We start from the raw sequence: 6,292 nt of genomic DNA, 5'->3' as shown, positions 1-6,292 counted from the left end.
CAAGCCCGGGACCCGCGCCCTGGGCTTTTATGGCCCACGACACAGGCCTTGAACTCTAGTAAGGTGGGGAGCCTGGGCCACACCCCCAGCCAGTGGGTATGAGACAGCTGCTGTCTATGGAAAGGCAGGGGACCAGGAACAACTTCCCCACAGGCCTGCTCCCATGAGCATTCGGACCTGCGTTTATTCTACAGGCAAGCTGGGGCCTGACTCACAGCACAGCGCCGCCGGCTGGGGAGCATCCGCAGGTGCCACAGCCAAAACCAAACCACAGCCTCCGGGAAGGCAGACTCGGGCCAGAGCGGATCAACAAAGCCGGGGCTCTCAATCCAGAGTCACAAAGCTCAGGCGAAAACCAGCTGGCACGGTGAGGGCTGGGAGAAATCCGAGGGACTTCAGAGGAGGTAGGGGCAGCCGGGAGCCAAGGATGGCCACGGTCCAAATCCCACCCCCTCCCGCGCCGATTCAGCAGGGCTGAGGGCTCGGCACACACCCTCCTCACAGTTCGGTTCAGCCTCACTCTCCATCAGACACCTGCCGCCATGACAGCTCCCTGGAGACCGGCAGGTGCACGGCAGCCCCACCCCACCTGCCTCCTCTAGGTCTGCCCCGAGCCCCATCCCCACTGTATGTATGAAAGAGACCCCAGGCTGGGGGGGCAATTCTCCCTCCGCCGGTTGCCTGCACTCACGTCAGTAAATCCTGCTCTTCTGTTCACCCCGCAGGCTGGGATGTGGCTGCCGGTCCCACCCAAACTTTTGAGCCAGAATTTTGTTTTCCACATCTGGCTCTTTTCATTCATCAACAGACATTTGTAACCCAAGTGCTAGCTGCTCAGGGCTTCCCAGGTCCCACAGCCATGGGTTTCGTTAGAAGGTGGGCTCTGGGCTCACTCTTCAAAGCCCAACCACAGGCAGCGATGTTTGTATGCGTGCGTGACCTTGAACAAGGTGCTTGTCCTCCACGTTCACCTGCAAAATGAGGGAACGAAATGACAGCACCTGCCGCTTGAGGGTTTCAGTGGGGAAGTTCATGAAACATTGGGGCCGGGGCCAGTGCTGTGGTGTAGCGGGTAAAACCACCGCCTGCAGTGCCAGCATCCATATGGGCGCCTGTTCGAGTCCCAGCTGCTCCACTTCCGATCCAGCTCTCTGCTGTGGTCTGGGATGGCAGTGGAAGATGCCCAAGTCCTTGTGCCCCTGCACCCACATGGGAGACCCAGAGGAAGCTCCTGGCTCCTGGCTTCAAATCAGTACAGCTCTGGCCATTGCAGCCAACTGGGGAGTGAACCAGCGGATAGAAGACCTCTCTTTCTCTCTCTGCCTCTCCTTCTGTCTCTGTGTAACTCTTTCAAATAAGTAAATAAATCTAAAAAAAGAAAAAGAAAGTACCAAAAAGAACCGTTGGGGCCGGCGCCTGGCACCGACCGGCTCAGCGCTCAGGGCAAAGGCAGATGTCACGCCTCCACGGCAGGTGGAAGCGACACCAGCTCGTGGGTCCCCGCTCGCTGCTTGTCTCCTGGCTGGATCTCCTGCGTGGTCTGATTTCTCTCCAGGCCTCCAGAGAAGCCTGCCCCTCCCTTCCTGAGGCGGACCCCTGGCTCCGGCTTTCCCCGGCTGCCTTTTTCCAATGCATCAAGAACACAGGGCAGAGTTTTCTGTTTGTTTTTCTCTTTTTTATTTAAAGATTTATTTATTTACTTGAAAGTCGAATTACACAGAGAGAGGAGAGGCAGAGAGCGAGCGAGAGCGAGAGCGAGAGAGAGAGAGAGAGAGAGAGAGGTCTTCCATCCACCGGTTCACTCCCCAATTGGCTGCATCAGCCGGAACTGCGCCAATCTGGAGCCAGGAGTGAAGAGCTTCTTCCAAGTCTCCCATATAGGCGCAGGGGCCCAAGGACTTGGACCATCTTCTACTGCTTTCCCAGGCCATAGCAGAGAGCTGGATCAGAAGTGGAGCAGCCAGGACTCGAACTGGCGCCCATATGGGATGCTGGCACTGCAGGCGGTGGTTTTACCTGCTACACCACAGCACTGGCCTCTGTTTTTCTTTTTGAGAGGTAGAGAGATAGATACAGACAGGAGCCTGTGACCTGCTGGTTCACTCCCCAGATGCCCGCGGCAGCCACTGAGGCTGGGCCAGGCTGCAGCCAGGAGCCAGGAGCTCCGCCCAGGTCTCCCACAAGAGTGGCAGGGATGCAATGACTGGAGCCATCGCTGGCTGCCTCCCAGGGTCAGCATGGGCAGGAAGCTGGAGTCGGGAGGCGGAGCTGCGACTTGAACCCAAGGGCCTCCCATGTGGAATGTGGGGTCTCAGCTGCCAGGCCAAGCACCCAGCCGCGATAGCCTTTTCCCCAGCGCCCTGAAATCCACTCTCAAGGCAGGGCTGTCCCTCCCACTGCCAGCCTCTCCCCAGAACCCCCCTGCCGGGCTGAGCGTGGCCCTGCCTCCCGTCTCTCTCTGCACCTGCCCTCTCCACTCGCGGGCCTCGCGTATCCGCCTTCCCACTCAAATGGCCCATCAGGATGTTCTGCTAACAAACCAGTTTCCCCCCCAAAAGCAGGTGCCTTCTCCCACCCCTGATGGCCACGCTATCCTGCTCCCAGCCCCAGCCTCAGCCCTGACAGCTTGGCCTCGCACGTGTTTCTGGTTACGTGTGATGGACACACAGACAGATGCCACACACAGCCCCCTGGAGGACCCGCGGCCCAGACCCCCTGCCCCTGCACTGCGAGTCGACAAAGGCTCACACGGGCTCCGGCACGCACGATCACTCCCCGCTAATTCTCGCCGCCCATTGTGATCTCCAGCCTGTCATCACCACTCAGTGTTGACAAAGCAAAACAAAAGCTAAAAAGGAAGAAAGAAATCTACCCTGTCACTCGGACTCCCCCTACCCTGCCGGCTCGGCAGCCCCCGCCCCGCCCCCGCCTTTGTACTGTGGGTTTATGTCAAGGTATGCCGGATTCTAAATTAAATGTCAGTCCACTGTACATTTCTGGCTGCAGCCGCAGCGAGTGAGGAGCTGGCGCTGGAGACCATCCAGTTGTTCAGCCCCCCGCGCCTAACTGCGAGGAGTGACAAGCCCATTGACGCGCGGCACAGTGCCTTTCCGTGCCACGGGCAGCCAAGATAAATTTATTTTTAATGATAAATGTGACGGTCAGAGTGAAGTTGAAACAGCTTGCCAGTGCGAGCTGGCAGCCCCGGGGCAGTGCAGGGCAGGAGCTGGGTGGGGGTGGGGCCCAGGGGTCCCGACCTGCTGTCAGGCCAGCGCCCCAGGCCCCCAGGGACAGTGGCACGCCACATTTGGCCAGCGCCAGCAAAGCACGGGGCGCCCAGGCATTTGAGATGGGGAGACGGGTTCCTGCAGTGTGCAAACCAGGGTTCCCATCCTGGTCTCTTGGATGGCTGTGTCATCTCGGTCAAGTTATCAACCTCTCTGAGCGTCGGCGGCCTTGTCTACAGATTCTCTATGGGATTATCAGGAACACCCACAGGTCTTTGGCAGGGAGTCCGTGAAATAAGACGGCATTGCTAAGGAAAGCTAGGCACACGTGGACGGTTTACCGAAGGGACATTCGGTATGAACCTTGTCATTTATCAATAGCACGGCTGATGTAACACCACACTGAGTCATTTCCTCGTGTGGAAATCGGAGTAGCGACAGTTCCCACTCAGAGGGTGCTGGGAGGGTGCGAGGGGCGCAGCAAGCACACGACAGCCGCCCCGAATGTTGTCACCCTGCGTCCCCTGCCTCTCCTCCCTGCCCCCTCCCTGCCCCGTACCCTCTCCCTGCTGGGGAGCTGCCCTGTGGGACCCCAGCAGCCACTGGCTGGGGTAGGCACGGCCAAGGGTGGCTACTGCACAGACGCACAGGACAGATTCCCACCCTGCTCTCTGCCCTAGACAGGAGCTGCCAGACTGTGGGCCGTCGTGTCCAGCAGGCCACGGACAGGAAATGGAGGAGCCTGCAGAATGGGCGCACCGGACAGAGGAATGGACACGGGCCCCGGGCAGCCTCACATCCAGTTCATGAACCTGTGGGTCCCAGGTCCCTGACATGAGCAGAATGCTCAGCCTTGGAGTGGCTGGAAAGCCGAGCCCCCTGGCCAGCGTGCTGTCCCTTGTCAAAAGTGGCCAGAGTTGGGGGGAGATCGTCAGCTCCGTGGGGCCAGCTGCCCAGAGATCCAGAGCGCTGGGGTCTGCTTCTGTTGCATTCCCCCCGTCCCCTCCTCCGGGGGCCAATAAACAGCAGCAGCCCTTTCTTCTCTGGGGACACTGGCCCAAGGGAGCAGGAGGGCTCCCTGCAGCCCTGCACGGACATTCTCTCTGGGAGGTGAGCAGAGGCCCCGCCCCGGAGATGGCCACTTCACAGCAAACACTGCCTTCCAGCGCCACTAGGTGGCTCCCGCTCACCTGTCCAACCGCCCTTGCGCAGGCCTGGAGCAGATGTCGGGGCATCCCGTGTGCACCTGCCGGCTCCCTGGAGGATCCTCCTCTGCTCTCGGCTTCTCTTCCTGCAGCCCCCAAATGCCTCCTCCCGCCGTGTCCCGGTGCTCTGGGTCAGCTCCTGCCTCTGCATCTCGGGTTGCCTGTTCTGACCCCAGAGCGCACCCACCGGACTTCCTCCCTCAGATTCTCAGCTTGGGCCTCCCCAGGGCCACTTTCAGTCTGTGCACAGACCATCGGTGGCCGTGCAGACTTGCAGTCTCTGCCACCTGCCTGCTTCGTGCAGGCACCCAGACCTCACAGCTGCCCATCAAGGGGCCAGTCCTTGTTCAAGGGGGAAAGTGGCGTGCAGAGCACAGGGAATCTGCCAAAGGCTGCTGCAGGGAGGTCTGAGACCTACCCCGCATCTCAGGATCTCCCGAGTCCCCTGACCTGGGAGCTGGTACCCTGTGGCGTTCATAGGGAATCTGAGGCTTGGAGAGACCCAGTAGCTCCTCCCAGGTGTGCTGTCACATCCCTTTGCCCAAGTCCGAAGGGCTCCAGGTCACCTGCCCTTCCCCTTGATCGACAGGAGAGAGGGTCAGGGGCACAGGTGCCTCTTGGAGAGAGCCAGGGGCCAGAACTGGAACCCCGGGTCTCCAGAGCTCCAGCAGGAGTGAGCTCTGTTCCAGCCCCCAGGAGAGCCACCTCGTGGGCAGCTGGGGTGAGGCTGCAGGGGAGACTGTCTGCAGCCACCTGGAAGGACCAACAGCTGGCAGGGTGACAGTCCCCACGCCAGGCGGGGGACAGGGCACCCCTGACCAGAGAGGCACGGGGACAGGGACGAAGATGGGGCGCTGACAGGCAGCCGGTGGGGGAGAAGCTGAAGACGGCGCCAGGGAACACAGCACGGCGGGCCAAGGCGCCCCGGGAGCCGGAAAACAGCTTTGGGGAGAAGTAGGGGGGCGGGGAGCGGGGAGCGGGAGACAGGCGGCCGCGCAGAGGGGCGGCGGCGGGGGCGGCCGGGCCGGGCGGCGGGCGGCGCGGGCGCCTCCCGGTCAGAAGCCACAATAGCAGCTCGTTAACGGCGCAGATTAAGGACTTTGTCAATTACCTCCGAAGGCTGCTCGGGGCGGATTAAATGCTTTAAAAAGTGCTGCCGGTGGGAGGGGGCGACTGGGAAGCCCCCTCCCGGCTCAAATCCCTCCTCTCGCGGCAAAGGAGGAGGAGGCGGCGGAGGCGGGCGCTGAGACGGCGCGGGGCGCGCCTGGGGAGCGCGGGCGATCGGCCGCGAGCGCGGGCAGAGCCGGAGCGGCTGGTCCTTGCCACCGCAGCGCCCACTGCTGTCGCGGTGGCCGGAATCCCCGTCCCGCCCCGGGGCGCCCGGGCACCTGTCTGCGGACGCCCGCCGGGGTGGCCTGGGCTGGGAGGTCCCTGCCGGCTGCGGGCTCCCGGGCAGGGCGCACTTGCCCCAGGACCCCTCGGAGACCCGTGGGTGGGGGGGAGGAGAGGGGTGCATCCCGCGGCCCCCACCTTCTGCCCAGCCTAGTTCTCCGTACAAACCCAGCACCCTGAGCCCAGAGGGAGCCGAGGGAGCGCGGGGCACTCCTGGGAGACGGCCCAGCGGGGGCGCTCCCGGGGCCCGCCCGGCGCCGCGCCCGCGCGCACGGTGAGTTGGCGCGAGTCGGGCCGGGGAGGAAGTTTGTGCCCCGCCCGGGGTTCTCGGACCCCGCCCGGAGCCTGCGAGGGCCGGGCCGCCCGGGGCTGTTCGCCGCCCTCCCGGCCCGCCCCAGTGGTCTGGGAGCCGGCTCTGCCTCCTTTCTCCAGGCCTTTGGGGAGGTGGAGTTACTCATCGAAGTCCGC

This window comes from Oryctolagus cuniculus, chromosome 1 (genome assembly GCF_051225735.1).
Source record: "Oryctolagus cuniculus isolate XC-2025 breed Fujian yellow rabbit chromosome 1, ASM5122573v1, whole genome shotgun sequence".
Classification (NCBI taxonomy): Eukaryota; Metazoa; Chordata; class Mammalia; order Lagomorpha; family Leporidae; genus Oryctolagus; species Oryctolagus cuniculus.
The sequence above is the reverse complement of the archived record's forward strand: the minus strand, read 5'-3'. Positions refer to the sequence as shown.